The 22,017-nt window shown below is 42.4% G+C and overlaps 1 protein-coding gene across 1 annotated transcript in view; it reads left to right on the forward strand.

Moving 5' to 3' along the window:
* Positions 1-5,102: 5,102 nt before the first annotated feature.
* Positions 5,103-22,017, forward strand: part of CMKLR2 (chemerin chemokine-like receptor 2) — an 80,006-nt gene continuing 63,091 nt past the window's right edge. The window contains exon 1 of the mRNA XM_053905643.1: positions 5,103-5,157. The gene's annotated coding sequence lies outside the window, so the exon portion shown is untranslated. The remainder of the gene's footprint in view (positions 5,158-22,017) is intronic.

A 22,017-nucleotide genomic window follows, 5' to 3' on the forward strand; every position in this document is an offset into this window, starting at 1 on the left:
AATATGCCTACAGAGCAGAGCCCTGGCAGTGATGGAAAAGTGCTTAAGAGGAAAACAAGGGGATTCTGGTTAAAGCGACCAATAGTTGCTAGCTAGCCACCATTCTTGCTAGAAACAGGACAGGGTGATCTGATGTAGAAGTAGGGGTTTCAGCTCAAAGCTAACCTAGTATGGTTCTTGCTAAAACTATATTTTACAAGGACATGCACAGGTGTATTTGGGAAAAGTTCAGGAGCTTAAGATATGACAAACCAAAAAAACTTTGTCATGGAGGAGGGCAAGGTTTGGTGCATGGTAGAGTTTGAGAAGGTGTTAAGGGTAGCAGCATAGGTAGAACACCACTAACAGTGCGGCACAGGGTCCCCCCTCCTGCTGAGTACAACGCAGATGTTGGTAACACATGCAAAGTAGTGGAACAGTGTCACATACAGTGCCACTTAACAAAAAACATGTACGGGTATTTGCTAACATTATAACATTTTTTTTTCTTTAAGGACTCTGTATACCCCATCTGGGCTTGAACTTGGGACCAGGAGACCCAGTAGCTCCACCTACAGAGCCAGCCAGCCACCCTGCTGACACGTGTTAAGGTAATAAGTAAGGTGGGGGTGCCAGGGTGGCTCAGTCGGTTAAGGGTGCAACATCAGCTCTGGTCACGTCTTGGGGTTCATAAGTTTGAGCCCCACATCAGGCTCTCTGCTGTCAGCACGGAGCCTGCTTCAGATCCTCTGTTCCCATCTCTCTCTCTACCCTTCTCCAATACGTGCACTCTCTCTCTTTCTCTCAGTAATAAATATTCAATAAAAATTTTTTAAAGATAATAAGTTGTTATTCAGGACTTCAGCAATAGGTATAGCGACCTCTTCCTTTGGGATTTGAGATTAGGAGAGAGTCTGGCTCAGCTCCAAATACAGACTGCACAAGTGCTGAATACAGAACTTGAACAAATGGGTTTCATTTAAGCCACTGGGTTTGTGGCAATTTGTCACACAGCTATATAAGGCTATTACAGTAATCTATGTGAAATCAAGTATATTTACTGCCTAAGAAATACACAAATGTATTGTTCTTATACATTTTTGAAAAACCTTATTTATGAGCCTACATCAAATTCTAAAATATGTGCATATCAAAGGAAGCAATCAACAGAGCAAAAAGCAACTTACTAGAATGGGAGATAATAATCGCAAATCATATAGCTGATAAGGGCTTTTTCTCTACCCGGCATATGTCAGGAGCTTTTACGAGTAAAAAAACCAAGCAAATAACGTGACTAAATCTTAACATTTGCAACGATGTGGATGGAGCTAGAGAGCATTATGCTAAGCGAAATAAGTGAGTCAGAGAAAGACAAATACCATGAATCCACTTACACGTAATATTTAAGAAACAAAACAAAGGGGCAAAAGGAGAAAAACGAGAGAGGGAGGCAAACCAAGAAACAGACTCTTAACCACAGGGAACGAACTGAGGGTGACCAGAAGGGAGGTGGGTGAGGGGATGAGTTAAATAGGTGATGAGGATTAAGGAGGACACTTGTGATGAGCATCGGGTGATATATGGAGGTGTTGAATCACTATATTGTACATCTGAAACTAATACTACACTGTATGTTAACTAACTGGGATTTAAATTAAAAAAAAATTTTTAAACAAATAATGTCATTAAAATATGGGCAGAAGATTGGATAAACATTTCTCCAAAGAGGGTATAGATATGGCCAACAATTATATGAAAAGATGGTCAACTTGGGGCGCTTGGCTGGCTCAGTCGGCAGAGCCGTGACTCTTGATCTCAGGGTCATGATTTAAGCCCCAGGTTGGTCAAGGAGCCTTCTTAAAAGAAAGAAATAATGTTTTTTTAATTAAAAAAAAAAAAAAAAGATGGTCAGCGTCACTAATCATCAGGGAAATGCATATCAAAAGCACAATGAGGGGCAGCTGGATGGCTCAGTTAAGCATCCAACCATACCAAGAGGTACACCAACCCAAATGTCCATCGCTAAATGAGTGGGCAGAGAAAATGGGGTGTGTACATATAATGGAATATTATGTAGCCTTAAGGGAAAAAAATCTTGTCACACGTGACTGCATGAATGGACATCAAGAAGACTATACTAAGAGAAATAAGCCAGTCACAAAAATGACAAATGTATTCTCTCACTGCTATGAAGTATGTAAAGTAGTGAAAATCATAGAAACAAAAGTAGAAGGGACTTTGCCAAGGAAGGGGGAAGTAGTGTTTGTTGGTTATAAAGTTTCAGAACTACAGGATGAATAATTTTACGGAGCTGCTGAATAACAATGAGAATATACTTAACACTAATTCACCAAATGCTTAAAAATGTTTAAGATGGTATATTTAGTGTTACATACATATTTTTACACAATGAAGAATTTTTTTTTTTTTTTTAAAGAAAAGCATGGGGGCAGCTGGGTGACTCAGTCAGTTAAGCGTCAGACTTTGGCTCCATGGGTTCTTAAGTTTGGGACCAGCAATTGGGCTCTGTGCTGACAGCCTGGAGCCCACTTTGGAACTTCTGTCTCCCTCTCTTTGCTTCTTCCCACACCCCTCAAAAATAAACATTGGGGCACCTGGGTGGTCATGATCTCATAGTTTGCGAGTTCTAGCCCCTTCCCCTTCCAGGCTCCACTCTCTCTCTCTCTCCTCTCTCTTTGCCCCTTGTGGGATTCTTTCTCCTTCTCTCTCTCTGCCCCTCTGCCCCTCGCTCACTCACACACTCTCTCTCTCAAAAATAAAGAAAAACAAAGAAACAAACATTTAAAAAATTAAAAATAAATAAAAAAGCGTAAAGGACAAGGAATGCTGGGATTCACTAATTCTGCAGCCTCTGCATCGTGGGCTCAGTGCCATGGAGAAGGAAGTAGCCACCATGGCAGGAGTCCTAAGGTTCAGGTTTTACTAAAAGACCCTCAGACTCTGTGGGACCAGATTTTACACAGCAGGGGAACCATGCTCAGACTACAGTACTCCAAAACTTTTCAAACTCTCCAATCGTAAGTTCATATTTCCTGCCTACCCTCCTTCAATCATTCCCTCCCAAAAAAACCTCCGTCAAGGTTCCCACCAGCAATTAATTCCCTTCTCTCTGTCTGCCTGCTGATCTTATGGACTACTTCCCTAGTCGCTCTGCACGGTCCGCAATGCTTCCGGTCCGGTCCACAATTATAATAAAAATATTCTTCCTTCATGACCATCATTTTCATGTCTGTGTCTCTTGCTGCTTCTGCTCCAAACAAGTCCAGGGTACATTATTAGAACAATTGGTACAGTCAGCAGGTGGTTTCCCCAGAAGGAGATGATAAGCCCTTGGACTGCTTGGACTTACCAACTGGACCCAACAGCTGCGGCCACTGCCTAAGGGGCACCACTGGCTGTTGGCACGCCTGCTGCTTGATGGCTATTCTGCATTTGTTGTTTTCGTTGGGTATTGCCAAAAAATTACAAGCAGGAGAAAAATTGGAAAATTCGTCAACACGTGGAAAATAAACCACGACTCCGGAACAACCAATGGGGCAAAGAGGAAATCAAAAGGGAAATCACAAAGTATCTTGAGACAAATGAAAATTGAAATGCAACATAACAAAGCTTAGGAGATACAGCAAAAGCCGTTCTAAGAGGGGCATTTCCAACACTAAATGCCTATGTTAGGAAAAAAGTAGATCTCAAATAAGCACCCTAACTTTAGCCCAGGGAACAACAGAGAGAGGAACACACTAAGCCCAAAGTTAGCAGAGGAAGGAAACAATACAGATTTTAACAGTAGATACTAGAGACTAGAAAGTAGAGAATAGAAAGACAACAGAAAAAGAAATCAACAAAATTAGAGTTGATGTTTTGAAAAGAGAATTGGGAAAACTTTAGCTAAATTGACGAAGAAAAAAAGAGACAGGACTCAAAATCAGAAATGAAAAAGGAGACAGTGTAAGTGCAATGAGCGAAATACAGAGAATTATGAGACTATTAAAACAATTATATGCCAACAGATCGGATACCTAAGAGAAATGGATAAATTGTAAGTTTCTACCCTTGGCTTACCTCTTTCGCTCATTCTGTCCCAAGATAAACTTCGGGACCGGCTCCCAGCTACAGATCTCCTTCCTCTCTCTCTCTCTCTCTCTGCCTGCAGGACGTTTCTTTGGTCGCCCTACATGAACGGCCACTGCCTCCTGTTTCTAGGGGACCATGATTATGATAGAAAACTTCTTCCTTCAATCATGATCATTTTGGTGTCGTGTGTCTTACTATTTCTCCTCAAAACAAGCCCAGGGCACGTTTTTAGAACAATTGACCCAGCGAGCGGAGGTACTTTACACTAGATGGACATGATACATCCACCCTGGGCTGCGTGGGCTCACCAGCTGGACCCTCGGGCAAGGGCCACCGCCCAAAGGGTCCCACTCTGATCTTTGGCACCTTTGCCCCTTGATGGCTAGTGCGCTGTGTTGATTTTTGCTGAGAACTGTCATGATTTCCCAGCCTGAAGCTGGGCAGCTACTACGCAGCCCGCAGCCTGGGGTGCCACGCCCGGTCCTGCGCAGGGATCTGCGTGAGATGTCCGGCACGTTGTCACACGCGGCGCAGAGGCTACAGTGTCTAGAATCTGAAACTCAACCTTTTCTCCACATTCTGTGCTCACGGGCGCACTCGAAATACCACTTCCCCCCTTGCCTCCGAGTTGTTCTGAGTCAAACATCAGGCTCTACCCAGAGGTAGGAGAGTGCGCTCCCCACCATTCATTCCTTCCAGCGGCCGGGACCTTTGCTGTGCGCGTGCGCAGGCCTCCTCTTCCGGGGCTCGAGCCTGCTAAGGTCAGGATTTGCGCTCCAGCCCAGCGATATATGGGGTTTATTAGCGGAGAAATAGAGATACTCTCAAACACAAATGGAGAGAATTTGTTGCTAGTAGACCTGCCTGGAAAAATTGGTAAAAGTTTTCTTTAGTGGGGCGCCTGTCTCGGTGCCTAGACAGCGGCACTCTTGATCTCGGCTCGGGAGTTCCAGCATCACCTTGGGTGTAGAGATTATTTAAAAATAAAATCATTTTTTTAAAAAAAGTTTTCTTTAGGGAGAGAAAGAAGAACCGATGGAAGGTCAAGATTAGCGTTAAAAGAGGAAGAACATCAAAGTAGTGAAGGTAAAATAAAAACTTTTTATTTTTGTTTTTTTGTAACTTTTTCTTATTTTTAATTGAGGTTACAGATAACAATTTGTCCCAAATATTCATCAACAATGTATTCAGGTATGTATGCTTATATATACACACACACACATATATTTATTTATGCATATAGAAGTGAAATGAATGACAGCAATGATCCAAGGGACAAGATGGAATTAAGACTATTTTGTTAAACTACTTCTGAAGTTGGAGTTTTTGGAAAGTGGTCTTAGATTTGTTGTAAATGTATAGTACAAAGTCTAGGGCTATCGTTAAAAGCTTAAAAAAAAATCCCAAATGAATGAAAAAAAAAATCATACTGGATACTGAAATTTACTTGAGTTTGCAAGGAAAGCAATAGAGTGTCTGTCCTTGGATGTATCTATGGGAATAGAAATATATGTCTGTACATAATAGATCTTAAATACTTATTGAATGAGTAAATAAAAGCCCAGCCTGAGGTATTTAGATAATCACTTGCATGAATGAAGAGTTCATGTGATTGCTTGACATTCTTACTCTAAAATGTTTGATAATTTTAATTCCCCTCCATTCTCTTCCCACCTTGGTCAACCCGTTTCTATTGTGCATTCAGGAGTTCCTCTGCTTTCTTGCTTATATCTGAATAATTATATGTAATACAGCATCCCAGAGCCAAAACTTGGTGCTATTAAAGGACTAATCCAGTCAATAAACTTTTCACCAGAAAAAGCTATAATTCATTAATCAAAATTAAAAAAAAAAAACACATTAGGGGCACCTAGGTGGCTCAGTTAGTTAAGCATCTGTCTTAGGCTCAGGTCATGATCTCATGCTATCAGCGTAGAGCCCACTCTGGGTCCTCTGTCCCCTCTCTCTGGCCCCCCTCAACTCCCCGCACACATGTTCCCTCTCCTCTCTCTCTGTCTCTCTCTCTCAAAAATAAATAAACATTTAAAAACATTAAAAACAAAGTATAGCTGATATGTTAAGTACAGAAGCAGAGAAAACAAAAACATAAAATGCTCAATTAAAACCACAAAAGGTAGGCAGGTCTTTCTGCCCATGGGTCCTGTCCCTTTCTTTAATAAAATGACCTTTTTGCACCAAAACAAACAAACAAACAAACAAAAAACACAAAAAGCAGAAAGAGTGGAAGACAAAAATATGAACAAATAACAAGAATAACAAATAGAAACCAGTAAACCGTAGATATTAATTCACTTCATCAATAATAACTTTGAATATCATTGGTATAAATATACCAATTAAAAGACAGAAATTGTCAGAGGGGCACCTGGATGGCTTAGTCGGTAAGTGTGCAACTCTTGATCTCAGGATCATGAAATCGCATAGGTCTGTAGCCCCACGTTGGGCCTAGAGGTCATTTAAGAAATAAGTAAAGATTTTGTTTTTAAAGTGAATGAATGGAGAAAAATATACCAGCTAACACCACTCCCCCACCCTGAAAAAAAAGAAAAACAAGGACAGCTATATTTATTTCAGACAGGGTAGACTTCAAAGCAAGAAAATGTATCAGGGATAAAGAAGAACATTAGGGATTAATTCTTCAAGAAGACATAACAAGTATGGACCTAACAAGAGAACATCAAACTAGCTAAGGCAAAAACTAACAGGATTGCAAAGAAAAAAATCAATGAATCCACTATCGTAGTTGGAAACTTCAACACCCTCCCATCAGAAATGGATAGATCCAGCAGGCAGAACATCAGTAGGGACATAGTTGAACTCAACAACATCATCAATCGACTGAATATAATCAACATCTGCAGACTACTGTATCCAACAACAGCAATGTGTACATTGTCCTCAAGCTCACATGAAACACTGACCAAGATAGACCACATTCTGGGCTATAAAACATACCTTAGACACTGAAAAAAAATAGAAATCAGGCCCTTTGCAACTACGTGGCTGGAACTGGGGGGGTATTATGCTAAGCGAAATAAGTCAGAGAAAGACAAAAATCATATGACCTTTGCTCATATGAGGACTTGAAGAGACAAAACAGATGAACAGAAGGGAAGGGAAACAAAAATAATAGAAAAACAGGGAGGGGGACAAAACAGAAGACACTCATAAATATGGAGAACAAACTGAGGGTTGCTGGAGGGGTTGTGGGAGGGAGGATAGGCTAACTGGGTAAGGGGCATTAAGGAATCTATTCCTGAAATCATTGTTGCCCTATATGCTTACTTGTATGTAAATTTAAAAAATAAAATAAAAAAGAAATTATGCATTGTCTGCTCTCAGACCACAATGGGATTAAAATGCAAATCAATTACAAAGATACCTGGAAAATTACAACGTGTAGGGAGATTAAAAAATACACTTCTAGCCTCTCTGCACTACCCAGAGTAGGTTTCCATTATAACATAAAGGGAAGCGTTCACGATGTCTGGAGCCCCTGATACCCCGCAGATGGAAGAGACGGAAGTCCCTCAAATTCTTTGCAGCACAGACCCACTTAAGTGACACCAACCATGACTCCCAAATGGAACAGTACATCTGTAAAAGGAAAAGTGACAGCACCTTCGTCATAAGTCTGAAGAGAACCTGAGAGAAGCTTCTGCCGGCAGCTTGTGCCATTGAAAACCCGGCTGATGTCAGAGTCATCTTGTCCAAGAATACTGGCCAGTGGGCTCTGCCCCAGTTGCTGCTGCCCTGGAGACACCCCTTTGCTGGTGCTTCACTCCTGGAACCTTCACTAACCACATCCAGACAGCCTTCTAGGAGCCATGACTTCTGGAGGTTACTGATTCCAGAACTGACCACCAGCCTTTTGACCGAGGTGTCAAATGTCTACCTGCCTACCACCGCTCTGTGTAACACAGACTCTCCTCTAAGCTAAGTAGTGTTGCCACCCCCTGCAAACAAGAGCCCTCGCTCCATGGGTCTGATGTAGGGGATGCTGACCCAGGAAATTCTATGCATGAGTGGCACCACCTCCCATGAGCACCCACGGGAGGTCATACCTGATCTCTACTTCCACAGAGATCCTAAGGAGATTGGAAAGGAAGAGCAAGCCACTGCTGAAAAGGCTGTGGCCAAGGAGAAATGTCAGGGTGAATAGACTGCTCCAGGTCCCGAATTTACTGGTACCCTACTTAAGGTCATGGATGGATGTGAGGTGCCCTCTGTACTTATTCAGCAGTTCCCTGAATTCAGGAAGGCGGGAGCATACAGCCCGCCGCTGAGGTCTGGTCTGGCTCCCACCGCTCAGGCTCCTGGATGTGTAGGAACAGCCACTGAGTGTGCTTAGCCTGTCCTTCCACAGACGGTTAAACTGAAAATGGAAATAAGGTTGACAGACTATCAACAGTTTCTGAAAGTAAAAGCAAAAACAAAAACCCACACTTTTAAATAACACATGGGCCAAAGAAGAAGTCTCAGGGGGAATTTAAAAATATTTTGGACTAAATGAAAATGAAAACACAACATACCAAAGTTTGTGGGATGCAGTGAGAGCAGATGCATAGATTAGAAAAAGAGAAAGATCTAAAAGCAGTGACCTAAGTTTCCACTTTAGGAAACTAGAAAAAGAAGAGCAACTTAAATCCAACGTAAGCAGAAGAAAAGAAATCATAAGAATTAGAACGGAAATCAATGAACATGGAATCAGGAAATCAGTAGAGTTGGAGTCCAAATCCAGTTGCAAATGACCTTGAAACTGCCTCAGTTAAAGTTGTGCCTCAGTTAAAGATGATTTGAGCCAAACTCAGGGCTAGTGGTTTTTACCAATTTTGAAGGCTGGGTGCTTAACCTGTACAGCAGAACCCGCCGTTTGAGCCTCATCAGTGCATTTGTGCTCTGATTCGTACATGCCCATTCACATCTAGAAAACCATGGGACACTTCTTGCCAGAAAATATATGCAGAAGGCAATGAAGAGACTTCTGGGAGAACATTGAGCCTAACAAGGAAGGGAGCAGAGATGACGGGGTTTGTCGAATTACCCGGACTTAGTCCTTCACTGAGGAAGGAGCCTGAGGAAGCTGACAGTACTAGGAGACAGAGCTTTTATATGTGCTAGAAGATTCGGGCACAGGAGTAACCCTGCTTTCCTACCGTACCCCTAATAACAGACATAAGGAGACAGCATTCTGTCCACCTGCCACCTCACACGAGACCATACTCTGATCCTTGGAGAGTGCCTGTTTGTAGGTGACATGAAGGTTCACATGCCGGTGCAGAACATCAGTAGTGCCTGGAGGAGAGCCTGTGCCTGGGGGATGGGGGCAGAGGAGAAAGTAGTTGCTGGAGGAAGGTCAGCAGTTCGGCCAAGGTGGTGGTTTTCAGAGTAGGAGAGGGAGAATATGTTTGAATTCATCAGTGTGGTTGTCAAACCGATGTTGACGCCCTTGGCCACTCCATGAAGCAGAGCCGGGCTTCTGCTCCATTGGGAATGGAAGCCAGTAAAGCCCACAGGACCTACATACGTTACCTCACTTAGTACTCACAACAACCCCACCTCCACTTTTTAGATGCATAAAAAGAAATGAGGCTCAAAGAGGATCAAGAACTTGCCAGATTCACATCAAAATTAAAAAACTAAATGACTAAGTAACATCAGCAACATGGAGGAGTAAGAAGTCCTGGACCCTCCTCCCCTCCAAAACACACTGATTCGTCAATAGTTCCCTTTGTGAGAAATCAGAAACTAGTTGAAAGTCTCCTATTGCTTGAGAGAATAAAGCCACACTCATCAAGCTGTTTAAGAGATTCAGGACATCCTCGTGCCAGAGACCCTGTCCCCTGTGCAGCACCATACATATATGTAATCAGAAAGAAACTCCCAGCTCTCAAGTTTTCCAACGGTGTTCCCCAAAGACTAGCTTCTATCTGCCAATCTTGAAGCTCTGACCAGTCCAGCACAGTCTGGCATCCCAGGGGAGAATAGAGATGGCTGCTTGGACTGGAAAACATCATAACTCCTATCTCAGTCCAATCAGCCTGCTATAACAGAATGCCATAGATTGGGTAGCTTATAAATGACAGGAATTTATTTCTCACAGTTGTGGCAGCTGGGAAGTCCAGATCAAGGTGCTGGCCAATTAGATGTCTGATGAGAGCTGATTTCCTGCTTCTTGGACGGTTATCTTTTCTCTGTGTTCTTTTGTGTCAGAAGTGGGGCAGGGGGAGCTCTCTGGGACAACTTTTTTTTTTTAATGTTTATTTATTTTGAGAGAGCGTGCGTAAGCAGGGGAGGGTAGAGAGAGGGAGAACTCTGTCAGCACAGAGTCCTAGGGCAACTTTTAATAAGGGCACTAACCACATTAATGATGGTTCAGCCCTCATGATCTAATCACCTCCAAAAGGTCCTACCTCCAAATACCATCTGATTGGAGATTAGCTTTCAACATATGAATTTTGGGAGGGCACAAGCATTCAGTCTCTGGACCCCAAAGATCCACATCCTTACCAAATGTCAGCTCAAAGTCTAAGTTCAAAATTTCCTCTAAATACCATATAAATCAGCCTGAGGTGGGCGCCTGGGTGGCTCAGGTGGCTAAGCTTTCTGACTCTTGATTTTGGCTCAGGTCATGATTTCACAGGTTCATGAGTTCAAGCCCCGCATGGGGCTCAACATGGAGCCTGCCTGGGATTTTTTCTCTCTCTTCCTCTCTCTCTGCTCCTCCCCCCACCAAATACAAAAATAAAACAAACTTTAAAAAACACTCAGCCTGAGGCAAATTCCTCTCCAAATGTGATCCTGTGAAATCAAACATGTTGAGTGTTTCCAAAATACAATGGTGAGACAGACATAGGGTAGACATTCCCATTCCAAAAGGAAAGAAGGAAGGAGTGACAGTTCCTAAGGAAGTTCAAAATCCAACAGGGCAAACAACATTAAAACTCAAGGTTCATGAATAATCTTTGGCTGCGTGTTCTGCCCTCCAGGCCAACTGGGAAGGTGGTCCCACCTTCTGGATCCACTGAAGTTATAGGCCTGCCTTACTGGGCAGGGGTTGGGTTCCCATGGCTCCAGACAGCCTTGCCCCAAAGCAGAAAGTTTATAGTGATAAGTGCTTATATTTATTTAAAAAGAAAGAAAAAGGAAGGAAGGAAGGAAGGAAGGAAGGAAGGAAGAAAGAAAGAAAGAAAGAAAGAAAGAAAGAAAGAAAGAAAGAAAGCTCAAATAAAGCAATTTAACATTACACCTTGAAGATTAGGAAAAGAACAGCAAACTAAGCCCAAAATTACCTAAAGGAAGGAAATAATAGAGATTAGACCAGAAGTGACTAAAATAGAGATTAGAAAGACAATAAAAAAAGAGAATAAAACTAAGAGTTGGGGTTTTAAAAAGATAAACAAAATTGACAAACCTTTAACTATACTAACCAAAAAAAAGAGAGGACTCAAAGTTATAAATGAAAGAGACATTGCAGCTGACACCACAGAAATACAAAGGATCATAAGAGGTGACTATGTACAATTGTGTGTCAACAAATTGGATAATCTAGAAGAAATGGATAAAAATACAATCCACTAAGACTGCATCATGATGAAATCAAAATCCTGAACAACTAGTAACAATTAAGGTGATTGAAACAATAATCCACACCCTTCTAACCAAGAAAAACTCAAACCAAATGGCTTAACTGGTGAATTCTACCAAACATCTAAAGAAGAATTGACACCAATCTTTCTTAAACTCCTCCAAAAATTTGAAGAAGAGGAAACACTCCCAAACTCATTTAATGAAGCCAGCACGACCATGAAACCAAAGTCAGTTGTCACTACAAGAAAAGAAAAGCGTAGGACAATATCCCTGATGAGTATAGATGCAAACATTCTCAATGAAATTCTACCAAACCCAATTTAACTACATCCTAAAGGTATCATACACTATGATAAAGTGGGATTTATCTCTGGAATAAAAGGATGTTTCAACACAGGCAAATCAGTCAACATGAGGCACCACTTTAATAGAATGAAAGATGAAAAATCATATTATCTTCTCAACAGAGCAGAAGAAAACATTTCACAAAAATTCAACACCTTTTCATGATAAAAAGCTCTTAAAAATTGGGTATAGAATGATTATATCTCAACATAATAAAGCCCCTGTATGACAAACCCATAGCCAACATCATACTCAACAGTGAAAGATTTTCCTCAAAAATCAGGAACAAGACAAAGGTGTCCACACTCACCACAGCTATTGAACATAGTCCTAGAAGTCCTAGGCAAAGTAATGAGGCAAAGATAGATAGACAGATAGATAGATAGATAGATAGATAGATAGAATCCAAAGCAGAAAGAAAGAAGTAAAATTGTCTGTTTGCAGATGACATGATCTTATATCTAGAAAAGCCTAAAGACTCCACCAAAAAAACTGTCAGAACTAATCGACAAATTTAGTAAAGTTGCATGATACAAAATCAATGTACAAAAATTTGTTGCAAAAATTTTGCATTTCTATACACTAATAATGAAATATCTGAAGGAAAAATAAAGAAATAATCCCATTTACAATAGAATCAAAAAGAATAAAATATTTATGAATAAATTTAACCAAGGAGGTGAAAGATCTGTATAATGAAAACAGTAAGATACTGATAACAGAAATTGAGAAAAAAATGGAAATAAATGGAAAAAACATCCAGTGTTCATGGATAGGAGGAAATAATATTATTAAAGTGTCAATACGACTCCAAATCATCTATAGATTCAATGAAATCTCTATCAAAATTCCAGTGTTGTTTTTCACAGAGTAAACAATCCTAAAATTCATATGGAACAAGAAAAGAGCCTGAATAGCCAAGGCAATTTTTAGAATGAAGAACAAAGCTAGAAGCATCACACTTTCTGATTTCATACTGTACTACAAAGCTATGATAATCAAAACTATATGGTACCAGCGTAAAAACATATACATAGACCAATGGAATAAATTCCAGAGCACTGGAATAAATCCAGACATATATGATCAACTAATATTTGACAGTGGATCCAAGAACTGAATGGGAAAATATAATCTTTTCAATAAATGGTGTTGAGAAAACTGGATATTCACATGCAAAAGAATGAAATTGCACCCCTATCTTACAACATTCACAAAACTTAACTCCAAATGGATTAAAGACTTAAATGTAATACTTGAATACTTGAAGCCATAACACTTCTAGAAGAGAACACAGGAAAAAAGTTCTTTGATATTCGTCTTGAATATGACACCAAAACCTTTTGGATGTGACACCAAAAACACAAGCAACAAAAGCAAAAATAAATGGGACTAGCATCAAACTAAAAAGCTTCTGCAGAGCGAAAAAAACAATCAACAGAATGAAAGGCAACCTACGGAATGGGAGAAAATACTTGCAAACCGTCGGTCTGATAAAAGGTTAACATCCAAACTAGAAAAGGAACTCCCACAGCTCAATAGCAAAAGAAACAAATAACCTGATTTTAAAATGGGCAGGGGTGCCTGAGTGGCTCAGTAGGTTAAGCGTCTGACTGCAGTTCAGGTCATGATCTCACAGTTTGTGAGTTTGAGCCCCACGTCAGGCTCTGTGCTGAAGGTGGGGAACCTGCTTGGGATTCTGTCTCCTCTCTCTCCCCTTCCCCACTCGCTGTCTCTCTCTCTTAAAATAAATAAACTTATTAATTAATTAGTTAGTTAATTAATTAAAAACAAAGTACTTGAATAGACATTTCTCCAAAGAAAACATACAAATGGCTGACAAGTATATGAAAAGATGTTCAAAATCACTAATCATCACAAATCAAAGCCACAATGAAATAACACCTCATATCTGTCAGGATGGCTATTATTAACATAATAAAAATTAACAAGTGTTGGCAAGGATTTGAAGGAAGTAGAACCCTTGCACACTGTCAAATGGTGTAGTCATTGTGAAAAACAGTATGGGTGTCCCTCCAAAAATTAAAAATAGAACTACCATGAGATCCAGTAATCTCACTTCTAGGTACATATCCAAGAGTTGAAATCAAGATCTTCTTCTTTTAATAAAAAATTTTTTAATGTTTATTTTTGAGAGAGAGAGGGAGAGACACAGCATAAGCGGGGGAGAGGCAGAGAGAGAGGGAGACACAGAATCCAAAGCAGGCCCCAGGCTCTGAGCTGTCAGCACAGAGCCCATTGCAGGGCTAGAACCCACGAACTGCGAGATCATGACCTGAGCTGAAGTCAGATGCTTAACCAACTGAGCCACCCAGGCACCCCGGAATTGAGATCTTAAAGAGACATGTGCACTCCCATGTTCATTGCAGCTTTATTGACAATAGTAAGACATAGAAACAACTTAAATGTTCATTGACAAATGAATAGATAAAGAAATGTGGTGTGCACATACAAAGAAATACATTTTCAGCATTAAAAAAAGAAGGAGGGGCACCTGGGTGGCTCAGTCGGTTAAGTGCTCAACTCTGGACATCAGCTCAGGTCATGATCTCAGAGGTTCATGGGATCGAGCCCCACACTGACAGTGTAGAGCCTGCTTGGGATTCTCTCTCTCCCTCTCTTTCTGCCCCTCCCTCACTTGCCCACTCTCTGTACCTCTCAAAATAAGTTAATTAATTTAAAAAAAAGAAGGAAATCTCATGATATGTAACAACATGGATTAACCTGGAGAACATTATACCAAGTGAAATAATTCACATATAGAAAGACAAATACTATATGATTCCACTTACGTTAGGTATCTAAAATCATCAAACTTATAGAAGCAGAAGACAGTATGGTGATTGCCAGGGGCTGAGGACAGGCAGGAATGAGAGTTGCTGTTGAATAGAGAAAATTTCGGTTATGCAAGATGAGTAAGTGTTATAGTGCCTATAGTTAACAATACTGTATTGTGCACTTAGAAATGGGGTAAATGTCATGTTAAATGTTTTGATCATACACACACACACACACACACACACACACACACACACACACACAAAGGCAGCCGAGGAAACTTAGAGGTGATGGGTATGTTTGTTACCTTTGCCATGGTGCATACATGTGTTCAATGTCCAAACTCATGAAATTATATATGTTAAATATGTACAGTTTTTTTGTAAATCAATTACACCTCAATAAAGCTATCTTTAAGAAAATTCAATATACTACTGAGAAAAAGAATATTATACTTTCTGTGTGATTTGTTTCCCATCGAATTAATGAAAGTTTAACAGGAATAATATTATGGACTGGGAAGAGTGATAGAAAGCAAGTATTCTCATGTAATGCTGGTGTCAGTCTAAATTGGAAAAGCCTTCTTGAAGGGGAATTTGATGGTGTATATGAAGCCTTAGGCTGAATACACATTTTGATCAAGAAATTCCACTTCTGAGACATAGGTACAAACATTTACACACATATTCATGAGAAATATATGCTGGTGTGGTTTCTTAAATTTTTTTATTTATTTTTGAGGGAAAGAGCATGAGCGGGGGAGGTGTGGGGAGAGGGGGTGACAGAGGACCCACACTGACAGCAGCAAGCCTGATGTGGGGCTCGAACTCATGAACCTCAAGATCATGACCTGAGCTGATGTCGAATGCTCAATCAACTGAGCTACCCAGGAGCCCCTATGCTGGTGTTTTTTTTTCTAAAACATTGCAATTAAAGGGGCACCTGGGTGGCTTAGTTGGTTAAGCATCGGCTTTGGCTCAGGTCATGATCTTGCAGTTTGTGGTTCAAGCCCCTTGTCAGACTCTGTGCTGACAGCTCAGAGCCTGGAGCCTGCTTCAGATTCTGTCTCCCTGTCTCTCTACCCCTCCCCCGCTCACACTTTGTCTCTCTCTCTCAAAAATAAATAAACATTCAAAAAACATTAAGGGTACCCGAGTGGCTCAGTTGGCCGAGTGTCCGATTCTTGGTTTCAGCTCAGGTCATGATCTCACAGTTTCATGAGTTCGAGTCCCACATTGGGCTCTGTGCTTACAGTGCAGAGCCTGCTTGGGATCCTCTCTCACCCTCTGTCTCTGCCCCTCCCCTGCTCACACTGTCTCTGTCTTTCTCAAAATAAATAAATAAAAACTTTAAAAAAAAAAAGTAAATAAATTAAAACATTGCAATTTAAAAAAAATTGTAAAATCTCTAAATATTTCAGCAAGAAAATTGACCCCCCCCCCACCACTGAAACTATGATATATTCATACCATGGGACACTAACACTTGTTTGTTTTTAGGGATCTCTACACCCAATGTGGGGCTTGAACTCGTGACCCTGAGATCAAGAGCGCATGCTTTACTGACTAAGCCAGCCAGGTGCCCCATTTATGTTTTTTTTGTTTGTTTGCTTTTCATCTCAGATACGTGTGTTGTACCTATAGAGAGAGATACGTGTACAGTCAAAATGTAACGCAGAGGCAAGGTAAATTGGTGTCAGTAATTTCCTGACAGGAAATAAGGCAGGAACTGAGGTGAACATTCACTTTTTACTCCATAAGTTTGTTTTGTTCTCATCTTCTGCAAAGTGAATATATTCATGTGTATTACTTTTATAGTTTAAAATAATAAAAAGATAATAATAAAAATGCCCTGGGAGCGCCTGGGTGGCTGTCGGGTTAAAGGCTGACTTTGGCTCAGGTCACAATCTCGCGGTCTCTGCGTTCCAGCCCCGCATCGGGCTCTGTGCTGATGGCTCATGCTCTGTCTCTCCATAACAAACATTAGAAACTTTTAAAAAATAAACATAAAAATACCTTGACCAAACATTCCGGAGTGCATGTGGCAGATTAGCGCTAAGCACGCATTCTAATCTCTCTCTAGTGTGCCCCCCCCATATGAGATGATGAAAAGATTAAAGAAAAAAAATCCTACATTTTCCAAACCCCTTGAGCTAAAGCCCTGGCTATGATTTAGGCTCCTCAAATCAGATTATGAGGTAAGTAAGAGCCCTGCTTTTGTTTCTATGCTCCTGTTTCATAAGTGGTCGCAGAGGTATGTGGTTTATCTGCAAAGGTATGTGGTTTCTCTCTGGGCACTGCCGTCAGATGGCAGGGTCTACTGTCACAGGTGTGCTGTGGTTCTGAAGCCAGTAGCTATGGAGGCCGACCTCCAATTCGCGACGCCTTCATGACGGAAATAACGATGGCATGACCTCCTGGCCAGCAATCCTCGTGCAGCTTCCCGATTGAGTAGATGGCCTCCTGCCCACAGGATATGCAGCAGCTTCTGGGGTGTCCTTGTTCTGCGGTTTGGCTTTGAGACTCCTTTCCTTTTTTTTTTTTTTTTATTTTTTTTTTCAACGTTTTTTATTTATTTTTGGGACAGAGAGAGACAGAGCATGAACGGGGGAGGGGCAGAGAGAGAGGGAGACACAGAATCGGAAACAGGCTCCAGGCTCCGAGCCATCAGCCCAGAGCCCGACGCGGGGCTCAAACTCACAGACCGCGAGATCGTGACCTGGCTGAAGTCGGACGCTTAACTGACTGTGCCACCCAGGCGCCCCTTGAGACTCCTTTCTAGATGCTCAGTATGCAGTCTGTTTCTTCAGCCCTCCAAATTGTGGTGACTCTTCTACCGAAACCAGCTCGAGTAGATTCTGATCTCCCTGACGAACCCCAACCTTTATGGCAACCCATCTACATCCTGTGACAGAGGGCTCTGACAGTAAAAGCAGTAATCCCAGGGGCGCCTGCGTGGCTCGGTCAAGCAGTTAAGTGTCTGACTCTCAATTTGGGCTCAGGTCATGCTCTCTCGGTTTGTGAGGTCGGGCTCTGTGCTGACGGTGCAGAGCCTGCTTGGGATTCTCTGTCTCCCTCTCTCTCTCTCTGCCCCTCCCCTGCTCTCTCTCTCTTTCTCTCTCAAAATAAATAAACATTAAAAAAAAAATTTCTAAGAAAGAATTCCAGGGAGGCCACACATATCCATACTAATCGTCACAGCAACATATGAGATAGGATTTCCATTTTAGAGATGAGAAAATAGGCAGAAAGGGATGAAGTTACCAGGTGAAGGTCATATAATTATTAAATAGCAATATAAATAGGAATTTGAGTCCATTACCATTGAGTATAAAACCCACGCTTTCCATGTATACAATAGCACGTTAAGTCCGCTTGGCTGTCACGATCCTCAGGCTCATTAAGGTGGTGGTGACGCCTGTTGCTGTTACCATTATTGTTCTAAGTACAGTCCACACGAGATTAGAAACAGGACAGAGGTTGCATGTAGGTAGCTTTATATGATGCCTTGGTTTCTGTATTCTTAAAGTATACCAATAGATTTTGATCTTTTGGGGGTCAGATTCCCCAATAAGAATCTGATGAAACTACAAATCCTTTCTCTTTTTTTTTTCGTTTTATTTATTTTTTGAAAGTAATCTCTAGGCCCCACGTGGGACTCAAGCTCAGGACCCCAACATCAAGAGTTGCATGCCCCACCTGCCGAGCCAGCCAGGTACCCATAACTAGAAATGCTCTCCTGAGAAACAGTCTGCATCCAGTTTTAGGCACTTTATGTCCCCAAGTTAAGAACACATTCAATAAAGGCTATTTCTTTGAGTTTTCACTGAGTCCTAAGGTTCTAACAGCTTACATAGTCTTAAAGTTACTCTCTCTGAATTTGATTCCTTTAAAGAATTAAGTTACACTATCACCTGGCTGAGTTTTTCTTAACAGATTCACCTTTTCAAATCATTTCCAATGCTAGGCTTTCTTCAGGATGCTAAGGAGCCCTCACCTCTGTGGCATTTTCACTGTAAGTTTCTGCCCAAGTTCAACCATGATGGCTCCCCCAGGCTCCCATCATATCTGTCATCATGCTTTGCTTTATGGGGAAATATCCCTTTGTGTCTGCTTCACCAGGGAATGGATTAGCGTGTATCCACTCAGCCAAATTAAGCAATTTAGAGTACGTGGGGAATAATCACAGCTGTCTTAGCATAATGCATAATTTTCTGGGCCACACCAGTCAAGACAGACAGTGTCTAAAAGGAGGGCTTCAATTCCATTCTCGCCCGTGCTGTGGGAATTCCAGGCCTCCCTCAAATTCCTCCCAAAGGTGCTGCTCATCTCTGGTGGGTGCCTTCAATGTATTCTTGAAGCAACCCTCCATTTGCCTCACTCCACATTTACATCGGGCACCAGGGCCTCCGAAGCTACCTCGATGTCGCCAAGATCTGATGTCCTTCCTGCTCTCACCCCGTGAGTCACTGCGTCCACTGCCTTCCCCAGCAGCATCCAGTGAGGAAAATACCCTTTTGGGTGGAAGTAAAAATAGTGAAAAGCAAGCTCACAGCAGTGACTTCTACCTTTCAAGGGGCTGTGTCCATGCACTGTTCATATCAAGAGACAAAGAATTGTCTCCTCTGCCTCTTTCTACATGCAGACACCGGTGGGGGAGAGCGGAAAGGAAGACTGAAATTTCAAAAACACAGCATCTCTAGGTCGCTATGCGGCATGTTACAAAGAAGGTGGTGCATTGCTTTGGTGGAGGTATGAATTCGACATCAGCTACAAGAAGAAAGGCCCGAAGAATGAAGGGAGGTTAGAGAATTTAAATTGGTGGCGAGGCAGGTAATACAGAGAGTGGGTGTCTTGGTTTACATTTTCCCAAAAAGCAGCCCCCCCAGGAGGGGCGTAGGTGCAGGCAGTTTGTTTGGGAGGGGTTGCTAGGAAGCAGGAGAGAAGGCGGGAGTGAAGGGAGCTCCAAGCCGGAGAGAGCAGCCAGTGAAAGATATGCTAATGAGCGGATTACCGGTGTGGGCAAGTTTGTCTGGGTCCCGCTGGGACCCCTGGGGAGCTGTGTGGAACTGCCCCAGAATTGTCCCAAGGCAGGGTTAGAAAGCTGGGGTGGGGGGAGTGTTATGTACCTGTCTATGTCCCTCATCAGTTGGAGGTTGGCACCGACGCATTCAGCCCCCGGGCCTGGACCTGAGAAAGCCTTTTAGCCAATGAAGTATTTAGGCCCTTGAGGTGGAACCCAGGGCCCTCTTGGTAACTGGCCACCAAAGTGGAGGGTGGGTAGGGAGTGCAATGGGGGCAGGATCAGAGGTGGCCGTGGGAAGAGCCTGTGGGACATCAAAAGAGCAGGCTGCGCTCAGATGAGGCTTCGGAGTACTCTCTCCTGCCCCTTTGCACGTCTGAGGTTACAAGTGGATCAGCTCTGTCCATTTCCACTGGATGTTAAGTGCAGCTCCTCCTCCCAGGACTCAGGAGCGCAGCTCAGAGAGCATTCACAGAGGACAATCTGAGTGACAGACACCCACCATGCTGTCCTCAGAAAGCCCCTGGCCCCCAGCACTTGCTCTGTCACTGTCTTTGAGCCAAATCAGTGAATTTCTTTTCCACGAGGCTCCTGATGCCCAAAGCCCAGCCCCCGGCACCTGCCAGCCTCCCAGATCATGCCGCAGCAAGTCTGAATCCTGGATGAACCCAGCTGAGGCTGTTGAGGGATCCCTGCTACCTTGGCAAACCTGCCCGTAGGGTAAATGGGCTCAGCCTCCCAGCAGCTGGCTGAGGCTACCTCACTGGAATAAACTGCCATCTCAGCAGTTCCATTCGCCCTCAGAGACAGACCCTGCAGTGAGCCAGAAAGAGCTGTTTTTCTATCCACTGGAAAATATTTCTAAGACAAAGCCTGGTCCTCTGAAGCATTAGCTAGGATTTGGTGCCATGGGCGACTTAATCACATTCCTGCACAGTGGGCTCCACGGAGGGAGAGCTGGCAGAGTTGCTAAGTTACCACTGCAGTGCCTGCATGACGTCAGCACGATCAGGGCAGGTCACAAATTCCAGATCCTGCCTCCAGATGGGGAAGGAGTCCCTAATATTCCATCGCGCTCGCGTCTCAGAATTTCCAGGCGTGGACTGAGTCAGATTTTCTAACCTTTCCTTTCCTCAGTCATGTTCTTTGAACGCTTACCAAGGGCTCTTGTTGAGACTTCCTAATTCTGCAGTGCCTCATCCTGCGGCTACAGCCATTCTTGTGAAAAGATATGTAAAAATCTTCTTTGGAAACAGAACAGTCATGCAGCTGTTCCTGGAGTCAACAGACAAAAGCCAATGATTACCTGCCACTGTTCCTGCCACAGGAGACACAGAAAACTATGGGATACAGGGAGAATGCACGGTGGGTGACACGAAGTCCTCCCTCAGCCACATAGGAGACATGTTGTCACCAATGTCTCCCTGAGAAAAGCTGCTATCAGAATTCATTAAGCATCTTTTAGATTTTGTTATACTAAAAAGTATCCCATGGGCCACCCGGCTGGCTTGGTCCTTAGAGCATGCATCTCTTGATCTCAGGGCTGTGAGTTCAAGCCCCACCTTGGACGTGGAATTTACTTAAAAAAGAAAAGAAAAGAAAAGTATTCCTAAGTCAGATGGGCTGAGTTCTGCTACAATAACAAACCTTAAAATGTCCGTGGCTTAAAACAGGAAAGATTCCTTCCTACCTCACTACCCATCCATCCTGCCTTGGCTGGAAGATTTGCTCCAAGTTTACTTCCTTCGGGACCCAGGGGGCAAGACAATACACCCTCTGGAACACTGTCTCTCTGGCAGAGGAAAAGAGAGAGTATGGTGTTACGGACCAAATTATGAAAGAAAGAAATAAAAAAGAGAACTCCCTTTCCTCCCTATAGATTTGCTTCACGTTAAAAAAAAAAAAAAAGGCAGCAAACCAACCTTCTGAAACCCCACTAGTTACTAGTGCTATTACAATGGCTTTTATTTTTTTCTATTAGTGTCTTTCCAGCTCTTCAAAAATAAATTTCACCGTCTCGGATCTCGGTGCTCGAAACCCTCCCTCACTAATTAAACTCCAAATCATCTGGTCTGCATCTTCTTAAATTTTCCAGTGACTTCCTTGTTGCTTAAACCAAAGAATACCTTTCCCATTGTGACCTACTGATCATCTCTGAAGCATTTCAGT

The sequence above is a fragment of the Panthera pardus genome, unplaced genomic scaffold, assembly GCF_024362965.1.
Source record: "Panthera pardus isolate Hobbes unplaced genomic scaffold, ASM2436296v1 HiC_scaffold_10, whole genome shotgun sequence".
NCBI lineage: Eukaryota > Metazoa > Chordata > Mammalia > Carnivora > Felidae > Panthera > Panthera pardus.